This window comes from Phyllobates terribilis, unplaced genomic scaffold (genome assembly GCF_046119375.1).
Source record: "Phyllobates terribilis strain yellow unplaced genomic scaffold, ASM4611937v1 Scaffold_3__8_contigs__length_932513732, whole genome shotgun sequence".
In the NCBI taxonomy this organism is placed as follows: domain Eukaryota; kingdom Metazoa; phylum Chordata; class Amphibia; order Anura; family Dendrobatidae; genus Phyllobates; species Phyllobates terribilis.
Genome location: NW_027362763.1, coordinates 634,470,263 through 634,497,521, shown reverse-complemented (window position 1 = coordinate 634,497,521; position 27,259 = coordinate 634,470,263).

The following is a 27,259-nucleotide window of genomic DNA, read 5'->3' as shown; positions in this document are numbered from 1 at the left end:
TGACTAAGTCCAAAAAAAAAATGTTTTCAACTTTTTTCAATTTTACCCCCGTGGGATATATATTCTACCCACACACATTTGGAACTCTCCTGGGGTACCCTCACACATATTATTCCCTCATTTAGTGGATATTCTAACAAAAAAGTGAAATTTTCAAAAATCCAGAAAATTGGCTGAAAACGACTAAACATCAAGGACTCATTGTGCGAATCGCTCTGGAACTGAAATCGTAACACTCACTGACATTTCCCCTATCTGAAAGTTTGATAAACGCCGGAAAAATGACTATGTCCAAAAAAAAATTTTTTTAAACTTTTTTCAATTTTTCCCCCGTGGGATATATATTCTACCCACACACATTTGGAACTCTCCTGGGGTACCCTCACACATATTATTCCCTCATTTAGTGGATATTTTCACAAAAAAGTGAAATTTTCAAAAATCCAGAAAATAGGCTGAAAACGACTAAATATCAAAGATTCATTGGGCGAATCGCTCTGGAACTGAAATCGGAACGCTCACTGACATTTCCCTTATCTGAAAGTCTGATAAACGCCGGAAAAATGATTAAGTCCAAAAAAAAAATGTTTTCAACTTTTTTCAATTTTACCCCCGTGGGATATATATTCTACCCACACACATTTGGAACTCTCCTGGGGTACCCTCACACATATTATTCCCTCATTTAGTGGATATTTTCACAAAAAAGTGAAATTTTCAAAAATCCAGAAAATTGGCTGAAAACGACTAAATATCAAGGACTCATTGTGCGAATCGCTCTGGAACTGAAATCGTAACACTCACTGACATTTCCCCTATCTGAAAGTTTGATAAACGCCGGAAAAATGACTATGTCCAAAAAAAAATTTTTTTAAACTTTTTTCAATTTTTCCCCCGTGGGATATATATTCTACCCACACACATTTGGAACTCTCCTGGGGTACCCTCACACATATTATTCCCTCATTTAGTGGATATTTTCACAAAAAAGTGAAATTTTCAAAAATCCAGAAAATAGGCTGAAAACGACTAAATATCAAAGATTCATTGGGCGAATCGCTCTGGAACTGAAATCGGAACGCTCACTGACATTTCCCTTATCTGAAAGTCTGATAAACGCCGGAAAAATGATTAAGTCCAAAAAAAAAATGTTTTCAACTTTTTTCAATTTTACCCCCGTGGGATATATATTCTACCCACACACATTTGGAACTCTCCTGGGGTACCCTCACACATATTATTCCCTCATTTAGTGGATATTTTCACAAAAAAGTGAAATTTTCAAAAATCCAGAAAATTGGCTGAAAACGACTAAATATCAAGGACTCATTGTGCGAATCGCTCTGGAACTGAAATCGTAACACTCACTGACATTTCCCCTATCTGAAAGTTTGATAAACGCCGTAAAAATGACTAAGTCCAAAAAAAAATTTTTTTAAACTTTTTTCAATTTTTCCCCCGTGGAATATATATTCTACCCACACACATTTGGAACTCTCCTGGGGTACCTTCACACATATTATCCCCTCATTTAGTGGATATTTTCACAAAAAAGTGAAATTTTCAAAAATCCAGAAAATAGGCTGAAAACGACTAAATATCAAAGACTCATTGGGCGAATCGCTCTGGAACTGAAATCGGAACGCTCACTGACATTTCCCTTATCTGAAAGTCTGATAAACGCCGGAAAAATGACTAAGTCCAAAAAAAAAATGTTTTCAACTTTTTTCAATTTTACCCCCGTGGGATATATATTCTACCCACACACATTTGGAACTCTCCTGGGGTACCCTCACACATATTATTCCCTAATTTAGTGGATATTTGCACAAAAAAGTGAAATTTTCAAAAATCCAAAATATTGGCTGAAAACGACTAAATATCAAAGACTCATTGGGCGAATCGCTCTGGAACTGAAATCGGAATGCTCACTGACATTTCCCCTATCTGAAAGTCTGATAAACGCCGGAAAAATGACTAAGTCCAAAAAAAAAATTGTTTCAACTTTTTTCAATTTTACCCCCGTGGGATATATATTCTACCCACACACATTTGGAACTCTCCTGGGGTACCCTCACACATATTATTCCCTCATTTAGTGGATATTTTCACAAAAAAGTGAAATTTTCAAAAATCCAGAAAATAGGCTGAAAACGACTAAATATCAAAGACTCATTGGGCGAATCGCTCTGGAACTGAAATCGGAACGCTCACTGACATTTCCCTTATCTGAAAGTCTGATAAACGCCGGAAAAATGATTAAGTCCAAAAAAAAAATGTTTTCAACTTTTTTCAATTTTACCCCCGTGGGATATATATTCTACCCACACACATTTGGAACTCTCCTGGGGTACCCTCACACATATTATTCCCTAATTTAGTGGATATTTGCACAAAAAAGTGAAATTTTCAAAAATCCAAAATATTGGCTGGAAACGACTAAATATCAAAGACTCATTGGGCGAATCACTCTGGAACTGAAATCGGAATGCTCACTGACATTTCCCCTATCTGAAAGTCTGATAAACGCCGTAAAAATGACTAAGTCCAAAAAAAAAATTTTTTCAACTTTTTTAAATTTTTCCCCCGTGGGATATATATTCTACCCACACACATTTGGAACTCTCCTGGGGTACCTTCACACATATTATCCCCTCATTTAGTGGATATTTTCACAAAAAAGTGAAATTTTCAAAAATCCAGAAAATAGGCTGAAAACGACTAAATATCAAAGATTCATTGGGCGAATCGCTCTGGAACTGAAATCGGAACGCTCACTGACATTTCCCTTATCTGAAAGTCTGATAAACGCCGGAAAAATGATTAAGTCCAAAAAAAAAAATGTTTTCAACTTTTTTCAATTTTACCCCCGTGGGATATATATTCTACCCACACACATTTGGAACTCTCCTGGGGTACCCTCACACATATTATTCCCTCATTTAGTAGATATTTTCACAAAAAAGTGAAATTTTCAAAAATCCAGAAAATTGGCTGAAAACGACTAAATATCAAGGACTCATTGTGCGAATCGCTCTGGAACTGAAATCGTAACACTCACTGACATTTCCCCTATCTGAAAGTTTGATAAACGCCGTAAAAATGACTAAGTCCAAAAAAAATTTTTTTTAAACTTTTTTCAATTTTTCCCCCGTGGAATATATATTCTACCCACACACATTTGGAACTCTCCTGGGGTACCTTCACACATATTATCCCCTCATTTAGTGGATATTTTCACAAAAAAGTGAAATTTTCAAAAATCCAGAAAATAGGCTGAAAACGACTAAATATCAAAGACTCATTGGGCGAATCGCTCTGGAACTGAAATCGGAACGCTCACTGACATTTCCCTTATCTGAAAGTCTGATAAACGCCGGAAAAATGACTAAGTCCAAAAAAAAAATGTTTTCAACTTTTTTCAATTTTACCCCCGTGGGATATATATTCTACCCACACACATTTGGAACTCTCCTGGGGTACCCTCACACATATTATTCCCTAATTTAGTGGATATTTGCACAAAAAAGTGAAATTTTCAAAAATCCAAAATATTGGCTGAAAACGACTAAATATCAAAGACTCATTGGGCGAATCGCTCTGGAACTGAAATCGGAATGCTCACTGACATTTCCCCTATCTGAAAGTCTGATAAACGCCGGAAAAATGACTAAGTCCAAAAAAAAAATTGTTTCAACTTTTTTCAATTTTACCCCCGTGGGATATATATTCTACCCACACACATTTGGAACTCTCCTGGGGTACCCTCACACATATTATTCCCTCATTTAGTGGATATTTTCACAAAAAAGTGACATTTTCAAAAATCCAGAAAATTGGCTGAAAACGACTAAATATCAAAGACTCATTGGGCGAATCGCTCTGGAACTGAAATCGGAACACTCACTGACATTTGCCCTATCTGAAAGTCTGATAAATGCCGGAAAAATGATTAAGTCCCAAAAAAAAAATGTTTTCAACTTTTTTCAATTTTACCCCCGTGGGATATATATTCTACCCACACACATTTGGAACTCTCCTGGGGTACCCTCACACATATTATTCCCTCATTTAGTGGATATTTTCACAAAAAAGTGACATTTTCAAAAATCCAGAAAATTGGCTGAAAACGACTAAATATCAAAGACTAATTGGGCGAATCGCTCTGGAACTGAAATCGGAATTTTCACTGACATTTCCCCTATCTGAAAGTCTGATAAATGCCGGAAAAATGATTAAGTCCAAAAAAAAAATGTTTTCAACTTTTTTCAATTTTACCCCCGTGGGATATATATTCTACCCACACACATTTGGAACTCTCCTGGGGTACCCTCACACATATTATTCCCTCATTTAGTGGATATTCTCACAAAAAAGTGAAATTTTCAAAAATCCAGAAAATTGGCTGAAAACGACTAAACATCAAGGACTCATTGTGCGAATCGCTCTGGAACTGAAATCGTAACACTCACTGACATTTCCCCTATCTGAAAGTTTGATAAACGCCGGAAAAATGACTATGTCCAAAAAAAAATTTTTTTAAACTTTTTTCAATTTTTCCCCCGTGGGATATATATTCTACACACACACATTTGGAACTCTCCTGGGGTACCTTCACACATATTATCCCCTCATTTAGTGGATATTTTCACAAAAAAGTGAAATTTTCAAAAATCCAGAAAATTGGCTGAAAACGACTAAATATCAAAGACTCATTGGGCGAATCGCTCTGGAACTGAAATCGGAACACTCACTGACATTTGCCTTATCTGAAAGTCTGATAAATGCCGGAAAAATGATTAAGTCCAAAAAAAAAAATGTTTTCAACTTTTTTCAATTTTACCCCCGTGGGATATATATTCTACCCACACACATTTGGAACTCTCCTGGTGTACCTTCACACATAATACTCCCTCATTTAGTGGATATTTTCACAAAAAAGTGACATTTTCAAAAATCCAAAATATTGGCTGAAAACGACTAAATATCAAAGACTCATTGGGCGAATCGCTCTGGAACTGAAATCGGAATGCTCACTGACATTTCCCCTATCTGAAAGTCTGATAAACGCCGGAAAAATGACTAAGTCCAAAAAAAAAATTGTTTCAACTTTTTTCAATTTTACCCCCGTGGGATATATATTCTACCCACACACATTTGGAACTCTCCTGGGGTACCCTCACACATATTATTCCCTCATTTAGTGGATATTTTCACAAAAAAGTGACATTTTCAAAAATCCAGAAAATTGGCTGAAAACGACTAAATATCAAAGACTCATTGGGCGAATCGCTCTGGAACTGAAATCGGAACACTCACTGACATTTGCCCTATCTGAAAGTCTGATAAATGCCGGAAAAATGATTAAGTCCAAAAAAAAAATGTTTTCAACTTTTTTCAATTTTACCCCCGTGGGATATATATTCTACCCACACACATTTGGAACTCTCCTGGGGTACCCTCACACATATTATTCCCTCATTTAGTGGATATTTTCACGAAAAAGTGACATTTTCAAAAATCCAGAAAATTGGCTGAAAACGACTAAATATCAAAGACTCATTGGGCGAATCGCTCTGGAACTGAAATCGGAACACTCACTGACATTTGCCCTATCTGAAAGTCTGATAAATGCCGGAAAAATGATTAAGTCCCAAAAAAAAAATGTTTTCAACTTTTTTCAATTTTACCCCCGTGGGATATATATTCTGCCCACACACATTTGGAACTCTCCTGGGGTACCCTCACACATATTATTCCCTCATTTAGTGGATATTTTCACAAAAAAGTGAAATTTTCAAAAATCCAGAAAATAGGCTGAAAACGACTAAATATCAAGGACTCATTGGGCGAATCGCTCTGGAACTGAAATCGGAATTTTCACTGACATTTCCCCTATCTGAAAGTCTGATAAATGCCGGAAAAATGATTAAGTCCAAAAAAAAAATGTTTTCAACTTTTTTCAATTTTACCCCCGTGGGATATATATTCTACCCACACACATTTGGAACTCTCCTGGGGTACCCTCACACATATTATTCCCTCATTTAGTGGATATTCTCACAAAAAAGTGAAATTTTCAAAAATCCAGAAAATTGGCTGAAAACGACTAAACATCAAGGACTCATTGTGCGAATCGCTCTGGAACTGAAATCGTAACACTCACTGACATTTCCCCTATCTGAAAGTTTGATAAACGCCGGAAAAATGACTATGTCCAAAAAAAAATTTTTTTAAACTTTTTTCAATTTTTCCCCCGTGGGATATATATTCTACACACACACATTTGGAACTCTCCTGGGGTACCTTCACACATATTATCCCCTCATTTAGTGGATATTTTCACAAAAAAGTGAAATTTTCAAAAATCCAGAAAATTGGCTGAAAACGACTAAATATCAAAGACTCATTGGGCGAATCGCTCTGGAACTGAAATCGGAACACTCACTGACATTTGCCTTATCTGAAAGTCTGATAAATGCCGGAAAAATGATTAAGTCCAAAAAAAAAAATGTTTTCAACTTTTTTCAATTTTACCCCCGTGGGATATATATTCTACCCACACACATTTGGAACTCTCCTGGGGTACCTTCACACATAATACTCCCTCATTTAGTGGATATTTTCACAAAAAAGTGACATTTTCAAAAATCCAAAATATTGGCTGAAAACGACTAAATATCAAAGACTCATTGGGCGAATCGCTCTGGAACTGAAATCGGAATGCTCACTGACATTTCCCCTATCTGAAAGTCTGATAAACGCCGGAAAAATGACTAAGTCCAAAAAAAAAATTGTTTCAACTTTTTTCAATTTTACCCCCGTGGGATATATATTCTACCCACACACATTTGTAACTCTCCTGGGGTACCCTCACACATATTATTCCCTCATTTAGTGGATATTTTCACAAAAAAGTGACATTTTCAAAAATCCAGAAAATTGGCTGAAAACGACTAAATATCAAAGACTCATTGGGCGAATCGCTCTGGAACTGAAATCGGAACACTCACTGACATTTGCCCTATCTGAAAGTCTGATAAATGCCGGAAAAATGATTAAGTCCAAAAAAAAAATGTTTTCAACTTTTTTCAATTTTACCCCCGTGGGATATATATTCTACCCACACACATTTGGAATTCTCCTGGGGTACCCTCACACATATTATTCCCTCATTTAGTGGATATTTTCACAAAAAAGTGAAATTTTCAAAAATCCAGAAAATAGGCTGAAAACGACTAAATATCAAGGACTCATTGGGCGAATCGCTCTGGAACTGAAATCAGAATTTTCACTGACATTTCCCCTATCTGAAAGTCTGATAAATGCCGGAAAAATGATTAAGTCCAAAAAAAAAATGTTTTCAACTTTTTCAATTTTACCCCCGTGGGATATATATTCTACCCACACACATTTGGAACTCTCCTGGGGTACCCTCACACATATTATTCCCTCATTTAGCGGATATTTTCACAAAAAAGTGAAATTTTCAAAAATCCAGAAAATTGGCTGAAAACGACTAAATATCAAGGACTCATTGGGCGAATCGCTATGGAACTGAAATCGGAACACTCACTGACATTTGCCCTATCTGAAAGTCTGATAAATGCCGGAAAAATGATTAAGTCCAAAAAAAAAATGTTTTCAACTTTTTTCAATTTTACCCCCGTGGGATATATATTCTACCCACACACATTTGGAACTCTCCTGGGGTACCCTCACACATATTATTCCCTCATTTAGTGGATATTTTCACAAAAAAGTGAAATTTTCAAAAATCCAGAAAATAGGCTGAAAACGACTAAATATTAAAGATTCATTGGGCGAATCGCTCTGGAACTGAAATCGGAACGCTCACTGACATTTCCCTTATCTGAAAGTCTGATAAACGCCGGAAAAATGACTAAGTCCAAAAAAAAAATGTTTTCAACTTTTTTCAATTTTACCCCCGTGGGATATATATTCTACCCACACACATTTGGAACTCTCCTGGGGTACCCTCACACATATTATTCCCTCATTTAGTGGATATTTTCACAAAAAAGTGAAATTTTCAAAAATCCAAAATATTGGCTGAAAACGACTAAATATCAAGGACTCATTGGGCGAATCGCTCTGGCACTGAAATCGGAATGCTCACTGACATTTCCCCTATCTGAAAGTCTGATAAATGCCGGAAAAATGACTAAGTCCAAAAAAAAAAAATTGTTTCAACTTTTTTCAATTTTACCCCCTTGGGATATATATTCTACCCACACACATTTGGAACTCTCCTGGGGTACCCTCACACCTATTATTCCCTCATTTAGTGGATATTTTCACAAAAAAGTGAAATTTTCAAAAATCCAGAAAATTGGCTGAAAACGACTAAATATCAAAAACTCATTGGGCGAATCGCTCTGGAACTGAAATCGGAACACTCACTGACATTTGCCTTATCTGAAAGTCTGATAAATGCCGGAAAAATGATTAAGTCCCAAAAAAAAAATGTTTTCAACTTTTTTCAATTTTACCCCCGTGGGATATATATTCTACCCACACACATTTGGAACTCTCCTGGGGTACCCTCACACATATTATTCCCTCATTTAGTGGATATTTTCACGAAAAAGTGACATTTTCAAAAATCCAGAAAATTGGCTGAAAACGACTAAATATCAAAGACTCATTGGGCGAATCGCTCTGGAACTGAAATCGGAACACTCACTGACATTTGCCCTATCTGAAAGTCTGATAAATGCCGGAAAAATGATTAAGTCCCAAAAAAAAAATGTTTTCAACTTTTTTCAATTTTACCCCCGTGGGATATATATTCTACCCACACACATTTGGAACTCTCCTGGGGTACCCTCACACATATTATTCCCTCATTTAGTGGATATTTTCACAAAAAAGTGAAATTTTCAAAAATCCAGAAAATAGGCTGAAAACGACTAAATATCAAGGACTCATTGGGCGAATCGCTCTGGAACTGAAATCGGAATTTTCACTGACATTTCCCCTATCTGAAAGTCTGATAAATGCCGGAAAAATGATTAAGTCCAAAAAAAAAATGTTTTCAACTTTTTTCAATTTTACCCCCGTGGGATATATATTCTACCCACACACATTTGGAACTCTCCTGGGGTACCCTCACACATATTATTCCCTCATTTAGTGGATATTCTCACAAAAAAGTGAAATTTTCAAAAATCCAGAAAATTGGCTGAAAACGACTAAACATCAAGGACTCATTGTGCGAATCGCTCTGGAACTGAAATCGTAACACTCACTGACATTTCCCCTATCTGAAAGTTTGATAAACGCCGGAAAAATGACTGTCCAAAAAAAAATTTTTTTAAACTTTTTTAAATTTTTCCCCCGTGGGATACATATTCTACACACACACATTTGGAACTCTCCTGGGGTACCTTCACACATATTATCCCCTCATTTAGTGGATATTTTCACAAAAAAGTGAAATTTTCAAAAATCCAGAAAATTGGCTGAAAACGACTAAATATCAAAGACTCATTGGGCGAATCGCTCTGGAACTGAAATCGGAACACTCACTGACATTTGCCTTATCTGAAAGTCTGATAAATGCCGGAAAAATGATTAAGTCCAAAAAAAAAAATGTTTTCAACTTTTTTCAATTTTACCCCCGTGGGATATATATTCTACCCACACACATTTGGAACTCTCCTGGGGTACCTTCACACATAATACTCCCTCATTTAGTGGATATTTTCACAAAAAAGTGACATTTTCAAAAATCCAAAATATTGGCTGAAAACGACTAAATATCAAAGACTCATTGGGCGAATCGCTCTGGAACTGAAATCGGAATGCTCACTGACATTTCCCCTATCTGAAAGTCTGATAAACGCCGGAAAAATGACTAAGTCCAAAAAAAAAATTGTTTCAACTTTTTTCAATTTTACCCCCGTGGGATATATATTCTACCCACACACATTTGTAACTCTCCTGGGGTACCCTCACACATATTATTCCCTCATTTAGTGGATATTTTCACAAAAAAGTGACATTTTCAAAAATCCAGAAAATTGGCTGAAAACGACTAAATATCAAAGACTCATTGGGCGAATCGCTCTGGAACTGAAATCGGAACACTCACTGACATTTGCCCTATCTGAAAGTCTGATAAATGCCGGAAAAATGATTAAGTCCAAAAAAAAAATGTTTTCAACTTTTTTCAATTTTACCCCCGTGGGATATATATTCTACCCACACACATTTGGAATTCTCCTGGGGTACCCTCACACATATTATTCCCTCATTTAGTGGATATTTTCACAAAAAAGTGAAATTTTCAAAAATCCAGAAAATAGGCTGAAAACGACTAAATATCAAGGACTCATTGGGCGAATCGCTCTGGAACTGAAATCAGAATTTTCACTGACATTTCCCCTATCTGAAAGTCTGATAAATGCCGGAAAAATGATTAAGTCCAAAAAAAAAATGTTTTCAACTTTTTCAATTTTACCCCCGTGGGATATATATTCTACCCACACACATTTGGAACTCTCCTGGGGTACCCTCACACATATTATTCCCTCATTTAGCGGATATTTTCACAAAAAAGTGAAATTTTCAAAAATCCAGAAAATTGGCTGAAAACGACTAAATATCAAGGACTCATTGGGCGAATCGCTATGGAACTGAAATCGGAACACTCACTGACATTTGCCCTATCTGAAAGTCTGATAAATGCCGGAAAAATGATTAAGTCCAAAAAAAAAATGTTTTCAACTTTTTTCAATTTTACCCCCGTGGGATATATATTCTACCCACACACATTTGGAACTCTCCTGGGGTACCCTCACACATATTATTCCCTCATTTAGTGGATATTTTCACAAAAAAGTGAAATTTTCAAAAATCCAGAAAATAGGCTGAAAACGACTAAATATCAAAGATTCATTGGGCGAATCGCTCTGGAACTGAAATCGGAACGCTCACCGACATTTCCCTTATCTGAAAGTCTGATAAACGCCGGAAAAATGATTAAGTCCAAAAAAAAAATGTTTTCAACTTTTTTCAATTTTACCCCCGTGGGATATATATTCTACCCACACACATTTGAAACTCTCCTGGGGTACCCTCACACATATTATTCCCTCATTTAGTGGATATTTTCACAAAAAAGTGAAATTTTCAAAAATCCAGAAAATTGGCTGAAAACGACTAAATATCAAGGACTCATTGGGCGAATCGCTCTGGAACTGAAATCGGAACGCTCACTGACATTTCCCCTATCTGAAAGTCTGATAAACGCCAGAAAAATGACTAAGTAAAAAAAAAATTTTTTTCAATTTTACCCACGTGGGATATATATTCTACTCACACACATTTGGAACTCTTCTGGGGTACCCTCACACATATTATTCCCTCATTTAGTGGATATTTTCACAAAAAAGTGAAATTTTCAAAAAGCCAGAAGATTGGCTGAAAACGACTAAATATCAAAGACTCATTGGGCGAATCGCTCTGGAACTGAAATCGGAACACTCACTGACATTTGCCCTATCTGAAAGTCTGATAAATGCCGGAAAAATGATTAAGTCCAAAAAAAAAATGTTTTCAACTTTTTTCAATTTTACCCCCGTGGGATATATATTCTACCCAGACACATTTGGAACTCTCCTGGGGTACCCTCACACATATTATTCCCTCATTTAGTGGATATTTTCACAAAAAAGTGAAATTTTCAAAAATCCAGAAAATTGACTGAAAACGACTAAATATCAAGGACTCATTGGGCGAATCGCTCTGGAACTGAAATCGTAACACTCACTGACATTTCCCCTATCTGAAAGTTTGATAAACGCCGTAAAAATGACTAAGTCCAAAAAAAAATTTTTTTAAACTTTTTTCAATTTTTCCCCCGTGGGATATATATTCTACCCACACACATTTGGAACTCTCCTGGGGTACCTTCACACATATTATCCCCTCATTTAGTGGATATTTTCACAAAAAAGTGAAATTTTCAAAAATCCAGAAAATAGGCTGAAAACGACTAAATATCAAAGACTCATTGGGCGAATCGCTCTGGAACTGAAATCGGAACGCTCACTGACATTTCCCTTATCTGAAAGTCTGATAAACACCGGAAAAATGATTAAGTCCAAAAAAAAAAATGTTTTCAACTTTTTTCAATTTTACCCCCGTGGGATATGCATTCTACCCACACACATTTGGAACTCTCCTGGGGTACCCTCACACATATTATTCCCTCATTTAGTGGATATTTTCACAAAAAAGTGAAATTTTCAAAAATCCAAAATATTGGCTGAAAACGACTAAATATCAAGGACTCATTGGGCGAATCGCTCTGGAACTGAAATCGGAATTCTCACTGACATTTCCCCTATCTGAAAGTTTGATAAACGCCGGAAAAATGATTACGTCCCCAAAAAAAATTTTTTAAACTTTTTTCAATTTTACCCCCGTGGGATATATATTCTACCCACACACATTTGGAACTCTCCTGGGGTACCCTCACACATATTATTCACTCATTTAGTGGATATTTTCACAAAAAAGTGAAATTTTCAAAAATCCAGAAAATTGGCTGAAAACGACTAAATATCAAAGACTCATTGGGCGAATCGCTCTGGAACTGAAATCGGAACACTCACTGACATTTGCCCTATCTGAAAGTCTGATAAATGCCGGAAAAATGATTAAGTCCAAAAAAAAAATGTTTTCAACTTTTTTCAATTTTACCCCCGTGGGATATATATTCTACCCACACACATTTGGAACTCTCCTGGGGTACCTTCACACATATTATCCCCTCATTTAGTGGATATTTTCACAAAAAAGTGAAATTTTCAAAAATCCAGAAAATAGGCTGAAAACGACTAAATATCAAAGACTCATTGGGCGAATCGCTCTGGAACTGAAATCGGAACGCTCACTGACATTTCCCTTATCTGAAAGTCTGATAAACGCCGGAAAAATGATTAAGTCCAAAAAAAAATTTTTTTAAACTTTTTTCAATTTTTCCCACGTGGGATATATATTCTACCCACACACATTTGGAACTCTCCTGGGGTACCCTCACACATATTATTCCCTCATTTAGTGGATATTTTCACAAAAAAGTGAAATTTTCAAAAATCCAGAAAATTGGCTGAAAACGACTAAATATCAAGGACTCATTGGGCGAATCGCTCTGGAACTGAAATCGGAACACTCACTGACATTTGCCCTATCTGAAAGTCTGATAAACGCCGGAAAAATGACTAAGTTCAAAAAAAAAATTGTTTCAACTTTTTTCAATTTTACCCCCTTGGGATATATATTCTACCCACACACATTTGGAACTCTCCTGGGGTACCCTCACACATAATACTCCCTAATTTAGTGGATATTTTCACAAAAAAGTGACATTTTCAAAAATCCAAAATATTGGCTGAAAACGACTAAATATCAAGGACTCATTGGGCGAATCGCTCTGGAACTGAAATCGGAACGCTCACTGACATTTCCCCTATCTGAAAGTCTGATAAACGCCGGAAAAATGACTAAGTCCAAAAAAAAAATTGTTTCAACTTTTTTCAATTTTACCCCCGTGGGATATATATTCTACCCACACACATTTGGAACTCTACTGGGGTACCCTCACACATATTATTCCCTCATTTAGTGGATATTTTCACAAAAAAGTGAAATTTTCAAAAATCCAGAAAATTGGCTGAAAACGACTAAATATCAAAGACTCATTGGGCGAATCGCTCTGGAACTGAAATCGGAACACTCACTGACATTTGCCTTATCTGAAAGTCTGATAAATGCCGGAAAAATGATTAAGTCCAAAAAAAAAATGTTTTCAACTTTTTTCAATTTTACCCCCGTGGGATATATATTCTACCCACACACATTTGGAACTCTCCTGGGGTACCCTCACACATATTATTCCCTCATTTAGTGGATATTTTCACAAAAAAATGAAATTTTAAAAAATCCAAAATATTGGCTGAAAACGACTAAATATCAAAGACTCATTGGGCGAATCGCTCTGGAACTGAAATCGGAACACTCACTGACATTTGCCCTATCTGAAAGTCTGATAAACGCCGGAAAAATGACTAAGTCCAAAAAAAAATTTTTTTAAACTTTTTTCAATTTTTCCCCCGTGGGATATATATTCTACCCACACACATTTGGAACTCTCCTGGGGTACCTTCACACATATTATCCCCTCATTTAGTGGATATTTTCACAAAAAAGTGAAATTTTCAAAAATCCAGAAAATTGGCTGAAAACGACTAAATATCAAGGACTCATGGGGCGAATCGCTCTGGAACTGAAATCGGAATTCTCACTGACATTTCCCCTATCTGAAAGTCTGATAAACGCCGGCAAAATGATTAAGTCCCCAAAAAAAATTGTTTTAACTTTTTTCAATTTTAACCCCGTGGGATATATATTCTACCCACACACATTTGGAACTCTCCTGGGGTACCTTTACACATATTATTCCCTCATTTAGTGGATATTTTCACAAAAAAGTGAAAATTTCAAAAATCCAGAAAATTGGCTGAAAACGACTAAATATCAAGGACTCATTGGGCGAATCGCTCTGGAACTGAAATCGGAATTCTCACTGACATTTCTAATATCTGAAAGTCTGATAAACGCCGGAAAAATGACTAAGTCCAAAAAAAAAATGTTTTCAACTTTTTTAAATTTTACCCCCGTGGGATATATATTCTACCCACACACATTTGGAACTCTCCTGGGGTACCCTCACACATATTATTCTCTCATTTAGTGGATATTTTCACAAAAAAGTGAAATTTTCAAAAATCCAGAAAATTGGCTGAAAACGACTAAATATCAAGGACGCATTGGGCGAATCGCTCTGGAACTGAAATCGGAACGCTTACTGACATTTCCCCTATCTGAAAGTCTGATAAACGCCGGAAAAATGACTAAGTCCAAAAAAAAAATTTTTTTCAACTTTTTTCAATTTTACCCCCGTGGGATATATATTCTACCCACACACATTTGGAACTCTCCTGGGGTACCCTCACACATATTATTCCCTCATTTAGTGTATATTTTCACAAAAAAGTGAAATTTTCAAAAATCCAGAAAATTGGCTGAAAACGAATAAATATCAAGGACTCATTGGGAGAATCGCTCTGGAGCTGAAATCGGAACGCTCCAATTTTACCCCCGTGGGATATAAATTCTACCCACACACATTTGGAACTCTCCTGGGGTACCCTCACACATACTATTCCCTCATTTAGTGAATATTTTCACAAAAAAGTGAAATTTTCAAAAATCCAGAAAATTGGCTGAAAACGACTAAATATCAAGGACTCATTGGGCGAATCGCTCTGGAACTGAAATCGTGACACTCGCTGACATTTCCCCTATCTGAAAGTTTGATAAACGCCAGAAAAATGACTAAGTCCCAAAAAAAAATTTTTTAAAACTTTTTTCAATTTTTCCCCCGTGGGATATATATTCTACCCACACACATTTGGAACTCTCCTGGGGTACCCTCACACATATTATTCCCTCATTTAGTGGATATTTTCACAAAAAAGTGAAATTTTCAAAAATCCAGAAAATTGGCTGAAAACTACTAAATATCAAGGACTCATTGGGCGAATCGCTCTGGAACTGAAATCGGAACGCTCACTGACATTTGCCGTATCTGAAAGTCTGATAAACGCCGGAAAAATGACTAAGTCCAAAAAAAAAATGTTTTCAACTTTTTTAAATTTTACCCCCGTGGGATATATATTCTACCCACACACATTTGGAACTCTCCTGGGGTACCCTCACACATATTATTCTCTCATTTAGTGGATATTTTCACAAAAAAGTGAAATTTTCAAAAATCCAGAAAATTGGCTGAAAACGACTAAATATCAAGGACGCATTGGGCGAATCGCTCTGGAACTGAAATCGGAACGCTTACTGACATTTCCCCTATCTGAAAGTCTGATAAACGCCGGAAAAATGACTAAGTCCAAAAAAAAAATTTTTTTCAACTTTTTTCAATTTTACCCCCGTGGGATATATATTCTACCCACACACATTTGGAACTCTCCTGGGGTACCCTCACACATATTATTCCCTCATTTAGTGTATATTTTCACAAAAAAGTGAAATTTTCAAAAATCCAGAAAATTGGCTGAAAACGAATAAATATCAAGGACTCATTGGGAGAATCGCTCTGGAGCTGAAATCGGAACGCTCCAATTTTACCCCCGTGGGATATAAATTCTACCCACACACATTTGGAACTCTCCTGGGGTACCCTCACACATACTATTCCCTCATTTAGTGAATATTTTCACAAAAAAGTGAAATTTTCAAAAATCCAGAAAATTGGCTGAAAACGACTAAATATCAAGGACTCATTGGGCGAATCGCTCTGGAACTGAAATCGTGACACTCGCTGACATTTCCCCTATCTGAAAGTTTGATAAACGCCAGAAAAATGACTAAGTCCCAAAAAAAAATTTTTTAAAACTTTTTTCAATTTTTCCCCCGTGGGATATATATTCTACCCACACACATTTGGAACTCTCCTGGGGTACCCTCACACATATTATTCCCTCATTTAGTGGATATTTTCACAAAAAAGTGAAATTTTCAAAAATCCAGAAAATTAGCTGAAAACTACTAAATATCAAGGATTCAATGGGCGAATCGCTCTGGAACTGAAATCAGAACGCTTACTGACATTTCCCCTATCTAAAAGTCTGATAAACGCCGGAAAAATGACTAAGTCCAAAAAAAAAATGTTTTCAACTTTTTTCAATTTTACCCCCGTGGGATATATATTCTACCCACACACATTTGTAACTCTCCTGCGGTAACCTCACACATATTATTCCCTCATTTAGTGGATATTTTCACAAAAAAGTGAAATTTTCAAAAATCCAGAAAATTGGCTGAAAACGACTAAATATCAAGGACTCATTGGGCGAATCGCTCTGGAACTGAAATCGGAACGCTCACTGACATTTGCCCTATCTGAAAATCTGATAAACGCCGGAAAAATGACTAAGACCAAAAAAAAAATTGTTTCAACTTTTTTCAATTTTACCTCAGTGGGATATAAATTCTACCCACACACATTTGGAACTCTCCTGGGGTACCCTCACACATATTATTCCCTCATTTAGTGGATATTTTCACAAAAAAGTGAAATTTTCAAAAATCCAGAAAATTGGCTGAAAACGACTAAATATCAAGGACTCATTGGGCGAATCGCTCTGGAACTGAAATCGTGATACTCGCTGACATTTCCCCTATCTGAAAGTTTGATAAACGCCGGAAAAATGACTAAGTCCCAAAAAAAATTTTTTAAAACTTTTTTCAATTTTACCCCCGTGGGATATATATTCTACCCACACACATTTGGAACTCTCCTGGGGTACCCTCACACATATTATTCCCTCATTTAGTGTATATTTTCACAAAAAAGTGAAATTTTCAAAAATCCAGAAAATTGGCTGAAAACTACTAAATATCAAGGACTCATTGGGAGAATCGCTCTGGAACTGAAATCGGAACGCTCACTGACATTTGCCGTATCTGAAAGTCTGATAAACGCCGGAAAAATGACTAAGTCCAAAAAAAAAATGTTTTCAACTTTTTTAAATTTTACCCCCGTGGGATATATATTCTACCCACACACATTTGGAACTCTCCTGGGGTACCCTCACACATATTATTCCCTCATTTAGTGAATATTTTCACAAAAAAGTGAAATTTTCAAAAATCCAGAAAATTGGCTGAAAACGACTAAATATCAAGGACTCATTGGGCGAATCGCTCTGGAACTGAAATCGGAACGCTCACTGACATTTGCCCTATCTGAAAATCTGATAAACGCCGGAAAAATGACTAAGACCAAAAAAAAAATTGTTTCAACTTTTTTCAATTTTACCTCAGTGGGATATAAATTCTACCCACACACATTTGGAACTCTCCTGGGGTACCCTCACACATATTATTCCCTCATTTAGTGGATATTTTCACAAAAAAGTGAAATTTTCAAAAATCCAGAAAATTGGCTGAAAACGACTAAATATCAAGGACTCATTGGGCGAATCGCTCTGGAACTGAAATCGTGACACTCGCTGACATTTCCCCTATCTAAAAGTTTGATAAACGCCGGAAAAATGACTAAGTCCCAAAAAAAATTTTTTAAAACTTTTTTCAATTTTACCCCCGTGGGATATATATTCTACCCACACACATTTGGAACTCTCCTGGGGTACCCTCACACATATTATTCCCTCATTTAGTGTATATTTTCACAAAAAAGTGAAATTTTCAAAAATCCAGAAAATTGGCTGAAAACTACTAAATATCAAGGACTCATTGGGAGAATCGCTCTGGAACTGAAATCGGAACGCTCACTGACATTTGCCGTATCTGAAAGTCTGATAAACGCCGGAAAAATGACTAAGTCCAAAAAAAAAATGTTTTCAACTTTTTTAAATTTTACCCCCGTGGGATATATATTCTACCCACACACATTTGGAACTCTCCTGGGGTACCCTCACACATATTATTCTCTCATTTAGTGGATATTTTCACAAAAAAGTGAAATTTTCAAAAATCCAGAAAATTGGCTGAAAACGACTAAATATCAAGGACGCATTGGGCGAATCGCTCTGGAACTGAAATCGGAACGCTTACTGACATTTCCCCTATCTGAAAGTCTGATAAACGCCGGAAAAATGACTAAGTCCAAAAAAAATTTTTTTTCAACTTTTTTCAATTTTACCCCCGTGGGATATATATTCTACCCACACACATTTGGAACTCTCCTGGGGTACCCTCACACATATTATTCCGTAATTTAGTGGATATTTTCACAAAAAAGTGAAATTTTCAAAAATCCAAAATATTGGCTGAAAACAACTAAATATCAAGGACTCATTTGGCGAATCGCTCTGGAACTGAAATCGGAATGCTCACTGACATTTGCCCTATCTGAAAGTTTGATAAACGCCGGAAAAATGACGAAGTCCAAAAAAAAAATAGTTTCAACTTTTTTCAATTTTACCCCCGTGTGATATATATTCTACCCACACACATTTGGAACTCTCCTGGGGTACCCTCACACATATTATTCCCTCATTTAGTGGATATTTTCACAAAAAAGTGAAATTTTCAAAAATCCAGAAAATTTGCTGAAAACGACTAAATATCAAAGACTCATTGGGCGAATCGCTCTGGAACTGAAATTGGAATGCTCACTGACATTTGCCCTATCTGAAAGTCTGATAAACGCCGGAAGAATGACTAAGACCAAAAAAAAATGTTTTCAACTTTTTTCAATTTTACCCCCGTGGGATATAAATTCTACCCACACACATTTGGAACTCTCCTGGGGTACCCTCACACATATTATTCCCTAATTTAGTGGATATTTTCACAAAAAAGTGAAATTTTCAAAAAATCCAAAATATTGGCTGAAAACGACTAAATATCAAGGACTCATTGAGCGAATCGCTCTGGAACTGAAATCGGAATGCATACTGACATTTCCCCTATCTGAAAGTCTGATAAACGCCGGAAAAATGACTAAGACCAAAAAAAAAAATTGTTTCAACTTTTTTCAATTTTACCCCCGTGGGATATAAATTCTACCCACACACATTTGGAACTCTCCTGGGGTACCCTCACACATATTATTCCCTCATTTAGTTGATATTTTCACAAAAAAGTGAAATTTTCAAAAATCCAAAATATTGGCTGAAAACGACTAAATATCAAGGACTCATTGGGCGAATCGCTCTGGAACTGAAATCGGAATGCTCACTGACATTTCCCCTATCTGAAAGTCTGATGAACGCCGGAAAAATGACAGTCCAAAAAAAAATTTTTTTCAACTTTTTTCAATTTTACCCACGTGGGATATATATTCTACCCACACACATTTGGAACTCTCCTGGGGTACCCTCACACATATTATTCCCTCATTTAGTGTATATTTTCACAAAAAAGTGAAATTTTCAAAAATCCAGAAAATTGGCTGAAAACGAATAAATATCAAGGACTCATTGGGAGAATCGCTCTGGAGCTGAAATCGGAACGCTCCAATTTTACCGCCGTGGGATATAAATTCTACCCACACACATTTGGAACTCTCCTGGGGTACCCTCACACATATTATTCCCTCATTTAGTGAATATTTTCACAAAAAAGTGAAATTTTCAAAAATCCAGAAAATTGGCTGAAAACGACTAAATATCAAGGACTCATTGGGCGAATCGCTCTGGAACTGAAATCGGAACGCTCACTGACATTTGCCCTATCTGAAAATCTGATAAACGCTGGAAAAATGACTAAGTCCAAAAAAAAATTTTTTTCAACTTTTTTCAATTTTACCCACGTGGGATATATATTCTACCCACACACATTTGTAACTCTTCTGGGGTACCCTCACACATATTATTCCCTCATTTAGTGGATATTTTCACAAAAAAGTGAAATTTTCAAAAATCCAGAAAATTGGCTGAAAACGACTAAATATCAAGGACTCATTGGGCGAATCGCTCTGGAACTGAAATCGGAACACTCACTGACATTTCCCCTATCTGAAAGTTTGATAAACGCCGGAAAAATGACTAAGACCAAAAAAAAATTTTTTAAACTTTTTTCAATTTTACCCCCGTGGGATATAAATTCTACCCACACACATTTGGAACTCTCCTGGGGTACCCTCACACATATTATTCCCTCATTTAGTGGATATTTTCACAAAAAAGTGAAATTGTCAAAAATCCACAAAATTGGCTGAAAACGACTAAATATCAAGGACGCATTGGGCGAATGGCTCTGGAACTGAAATCGGAACGATTACTGACATTTCCCCTATCTGAAAGTCTGATAAACGCCGGAAAAATGACTAAGTCCAAAAAAAAAATTTTTTTCAACTTTTTTCAATTTTACCCACGTGGGATATATATTCTACCCACACACATTTGTAACTCTTCTGGGGTACCCTCACACATATTATTCCCTCATTTAGTGGATATTTTCACAAAAAAGTGAAATTTTCAAAAATCCAGAAAATTGGCTGAAAACGACTAAATATCAAGGACTCATTGGGCGAATCGCTCTGGAACTGAAATCGGAACACTCACTGACATTTCCCCTATCTGAAAGTTTGATAAACGCCGGAAAAATGACTAAGACCAAAAAAAAATTTTTTAAACTTTTTTCAATTTTACCCCCGTGGGATATAAATTCTACCCACACACATTTGGAACTCTCCTGGGGTACCCTCACACATATTATTCCCTCATTTAGTGGATATTTTCACAAAAAAGTGAAATTGTCAAAAATCCACAAAATTGGCTGAAAACGACTAAATATCAAGGACGCATTGGGCGAATGGCTCTGGAACTGAAATCGGAACGATTACTGACATTTCCCCTATCTGAAAGTCTGATAAACGCCGGAAAAATGACTAAGTCCAAAAAAAAAATTTTTTTCAACTTTTTTCAATTTTACCCCCGTGGGATATATATTCTACCCACACACATTTGGAACTCTCCTGGGGTACCCTCACACATATTATTCCCTCATTTAGTGGATATTTTCACAAAAAAGTGAAATTTTCAAAAATCCAGAAAATTGGCTGAAAACGACTAAATATCAAAGATTCATTGGGCGAATCGCTCTGGAACTGAAATTGGAATGCTCACTGACATTTCCCCTATCTGAAAGTCTGATAAACACCGGAAAAATGACTAAGACCAAAAAAAAATTTTTTAAACTTTTTTCAATTTTACCCCTGTGGGATATAAATTCTACCCACACACATTTGGAACTCTCCTGGGGTACCCTCACACATATTATTCCCTCATTTAGTGGATATTTTCACAAAAAAGTGAAATTGTCAAAAATCCACAAAATTGGCTGAAAACGACTAAATATCAAGGACGCATTGGGCGAATGGCTCTGGAACTGAAATCGGAACGATTACTGACATTTCCCCTATCTGAAAGTCTGATAAACACCGGAAAAATGACTAAGTCCAAAAAAAAAATTTTTTTCAACTTTTTTCAATTTTACCCCCGTGGGATATATATTCTACCCACACACATTTGGAACTCTCCTGGGGTACCCTCACACATATTATTCCCTCATTTAGTGGATATTTTCACAAAAAAGTGAAATTTTCAAAAATCCAGAAAATTGGCTGAAAACGACTAAATATCAAAGATTCATTGGGCGAATCGCTCTGGAACTGAAATTGGAATGCTCACTGACATTTGCCCTATCTGAAAGTCTGATAATTGCCGGAAAAATGATTAAGTCCAAAAAAAAATGTTTTCAACTTATTTCAATTTTACCCCCCGTGGGATATATATTCTACCCACACACATTTGGTACTCTCCTGGGGTACCTTCACACATATTATTCCCTCATTTAGTGGATATTTTCACAAAAAAGTGAAATTTTCAAAAATCCAAAATATTGGCTGAAAACAACTAAATATCAAGGACTCATTGGGCGAATCGCTCTGGAACTGAAATCGGAATGCTCACTGACATTTCCGCTATCTGAAAGTTTGATAAACGCCGGAAAAATGACGAAGTCCAAAAAAAAAATTGTTTCAACTTTTTTCAATTATACCCCCGTGGGATATATATTCTACCCACACACATTTGGAACTCTCCTGGGGTACCCTCACACATATTATTCCCTGATTTAGTGGATATTTTCACAAAAAAGTGAAATTTTCAAAAATCCAGAAAATTGGCTGAAAACGACTAAATATCAAAGACTCATTGGGCGAATCGCTCTGGAACTGAAATTGGAATGCTCACTGACATTTGCCCTATCTGAAAGTCTGATAAACGGCGGAAAAATGACTAAGACCAAAAAAAAAATTTTTTCAACTTTTTTCAATTTTACCCCCGTGGGATATAAATTCTACCCACACACATTTGGAACTCTCCTGGGGTACCCTCACACATATTATTCCCTCATTTAGTGGATATTTTCACAAAAAAAGTGAAATTTTCAAAAATCCAGAAAATTGGCTAAAAACGACTAAATATCAAAGACTCATTGGGCGAATCGCTCTGGAACTGAAATTGGAATGCTCACTGACATTTGCCCTATCTGAAAGTCTGATAAACGCCGGAAAAATGACTTAAGTCCAAAAAAAAATTTTTTTTCAACTTTTTTCAATTTTCCCCCATGGGATATATATTCTACCCACACACATTTGGAACTCTCCTGGGGTACCCTCACACATATTATTCCCTCATTTAGTGGATATTTTCACAAAAAAGTGAAATTTTCAAAAATCCAGAAAATTGGCTGAAAACGACTAAATATCAAAGATTCATTGGGCGAATCGCTCTGGAACTGAAATTGGAATGCTCACTGACATTTGCCCTATCTGAAAGTCTGATAAACGGCGGAAAAATGACTAAGACCAAAAAAAAAATTTTTTCAACTTTTTTCAATTTTACCCCCGTGGGATATAAATTCTACCCACACACATTTGGAACTCTCCTGGGGTACCCTCACACATATTATTCCCTGATTTAGTGGATATTTTCACAAAAAAAGTGAAATTTTCAAAAATCCAGAAAATTGGCTAAAAACGACAAAATATCAAAGACTCATTGGGCGAATCGCTCTGGAACTGAAATTGGAATGCTCACTGACATTTGCCCTATCTGAAAGTCTGATAAACGCCGGAAAAATGACTTAAGTAAAAAAAAAAAAAATTTTTTTCAACTTTTTTCAATTTTACCCCCATGGGATATATATTCTACCCACACACATTTGGAACTCTCCTGGGGTACCCTCACACATATTATTCCCTCATTTAGTGGATATTTTCACAAAAAAGTGAAATTTTCAAAAATCCAGAAAATTGGCTGAAAACGACTAAATATCAAGAACTCATTGGGAGAATCGCTCTGGAACTGAAATCGGAACGCTCACTGATATTTCCCTTATCTAAAAGTCTGATAAAAGCCGGAAAAATGACTTAAGTCCCAAAAAAATTTTTTTTCAACTTTTTTCAATTTTACCCCCATGGGATATATATTCTACCCACACACATTTGGAACTCTCCTGGGGTACCCTCACACATATTATTCCCTCATTTAGTGGATATTTTCACAAAAAAGTGAAATTTTAAAAAATCCAGAAAATTGGCTGAAAACTACTAAATATCAAGGACTCATTGGGCGAATAGCTCTGGAACTGAAATCGGAACGCTCACTGACATTTGCTCTATCTGAAAGTCTGATAAACGCCGGAAAAATGACTAAGTCCAAAAAAAAAATGTTTTCAACTTTTTTCAATTTTACCCCCGTGGGATATATATTCTACCCACACACATTTGGAACTCTCCTGGGGTACCCTCACACATATTATTCTCTCATTTAGTGGATATTTTCACAAAAAAGTGAAATTTTCAAAAATCCAGAAAATTGGCTGAAAACGACTTAATATCAAGGACGCATTGGGCGAATCGCTCTGGAACTGAAATCTGAACGCTTACTGACATTTTCCCTATCTGAAAGTCTGATAAAAGCCGGAAAAATGACTTAAGTCCAAAAAAAAATTTTTTTCAACTTTTTTCAATTTTACACCCGTGGGATATATTTTCTACCCACACACATTTGGAACTCTCCTGGGGAACCCTCACACATATTATTCCCTCATTTAGTGGATATTTTCACAAAAAAGTGAAATTTTCAAAAATCCAGAAAATTGGCTGAAAATGACTAAATATCAAAGACTCATTGGGCGAATCGCTCTGGAACTGAAATCGGAACACTCACTGACATTTGCCCTATCTGAAAGTCTGATAAACGCCGGAAAAATTACAGTCCAAAAAAAAATTTTTTTCAACTTTTTTCAATTTTACCCCCATGGGATATATATTCTACCCACACACATTTGGAACTCTCCTGGGGTACCCTCACACATATTATTCCCTCATTTAGTGGATATTTTCACAAAAAAGTGAAATTTTCAAAAATCCAAAATATTGGCTGAAACCGACTAAATATCAAGGACTCATTGGGCGAATCGTTCTGGAACTGAAATCGGAACGCTCACTGACATTTTCCCTATCTGAAAGTCTGATAAACGCCGGAAAAATGACTTAAGTCCAAAAAAAAAATTTTTTTCAACTTTTTTCAATTTTACCCCCATGGGATATATATTCTACCCACACACATTTGGAACTCTCCTGGGGTACCCTCACACATATTATTCCCTCATTTAGTGGATATTTTCACAAAAAAGTGAAATTTTCAAAAATCCAGAAAATTGGCTGAAAACGACTAAATATCAAGGACTCATTGGGAGAATCGCTCTGGAACTGAAATCGGAACGCTCACTGACATTTCCCCTATCTAAAAGTCTGATAAAAGACGGAAAAATGACAAGTTCAAAAAAAAAAATTTTTTTTAACTTTTTTCAATTTTACCCCCATGGGATATATATTCTACCCACACACATTTGGAACTCTCCTGGGGTACCCTCACACATATTATTCCCTCATTTAGTGGATATTTTCACAAAAAAGTAAAATTTTCAAAAATCCAGAAAATTGGCTGAAAACTGCTAAATATCAAGGACTCATTGGGCGAATAGCTCTGGAACTATAATCGGAATGCTCACTGACATTTGCCCTATCTGAAAGTCTGATAAACGGCGGAAAAATGACAAAGACCAAAAAAAAAATTTTTTCAACTTTTTTCAATTTTACCCCCATGGGATATATATTCTACCCACACACATTTCGAACTCTCCTGGGGTACCCTCACACATATTATTCCCTCATTTAGTGGATATTTTCACAAAAAAGTGAAATTTTCAAAAATCCAAAATATTGGCTGAAACCGACTAAATATCAAGGACTCATTGGGCGAATCGTTCTGGAACTGAAATCGGAACGCTCACTGACATTTTCCCTATCTGAAAGTCTGATAAACGCCGGAAAAATGACTTAAGTCCAAAAAAAAAATTTTTTTCAACTTTTTTCAATTTTACCCCCATGGGATATATATTCTACCCACACACATTTGGAACTCTCCTGGGGTACCCTCACACATATTATTCCCTCATTTAGTGGATATTTTCACAAAAAAGTGAAATTTTCAAAAATCCAGAAAATTGGCTGAAAACGACTAAATATCAAGGACTCATTGGGAGAATCGCTCTGGAACTGAAATCGGAACGCTCACTGACATTTCCCCTATCTAAAAGTCTGATAAAAGACGGAAAAATGACAAGTTCAAAAAAAAAAATTTTTTTAAACTTTTTTCAATTTTACCCCCATGGGATATATATTCTACCCACACACATTTGGAACTCTCCTGGGGTACCCTCACACATATTATTCCCTCATTTAGTGGATATTTTCACAAAAAAGTAAAATTTTCAAAAATCCAGAAAATTGGCTGAAAACTGCTAAATATCAAGGACTCATTGGGCGAATAGCTCTGGAACTATAATCGGAATGCTCACTGACATTTGCCCTATCTGAAAGTCTGATAAACGGCGGAAAAATGACAAAGACCAAAAAAAAAATTTTTTCAACTTTTTTCAATTTTACCCCCGTGGGATATATATTCTACCCACACACATTTGGAACTCTCCTGGGGTACCCTCACACATATTATTCCCTAATTTAGTGGATATATTCACAAAAAAGTGAAATTTTCAAAAATCCAGAAAATTGGCTGAAAACGACTAAATATCAAGGACTCATTGGGCGAATCGCTCTGGAACTGAAATAGGAACGCTCACTGACATTTCCCCTATCTAAAAGTCTGATAAACGCCGGAAAAATGACTTAAGTCCAAAAAAAAAATTTTTTTCAACTTTTTTCAATTTTACCCCCATGGGATATATATTCTACCCACACACATTTGGAACTCTCCTGGGGTACCCTCACACATTATTCCCTCATTTAGTGGATATTTTCACAAAAAAGTGAAATTTTCAAAAATCCAAAATATTGGCTGAAAACGACTAAATAGCAAGGACTCATTGGGCGAATCGCTCTGGAACTGAAATCGGAATGCTCACTGACATTTGCCCTATCTAAAAGTCTGATAAACGCCGGAAAAATGACAAGTCCAAAAAAAATTTTTTTTTCAACTTTTTTCAATTTTACCCCCATGGGATATATATTCTACCCACACACATTTGGAACTCTCCTGGGGTACCCTCACACATATTATTTCCTAATTTAGTGGATATTTTC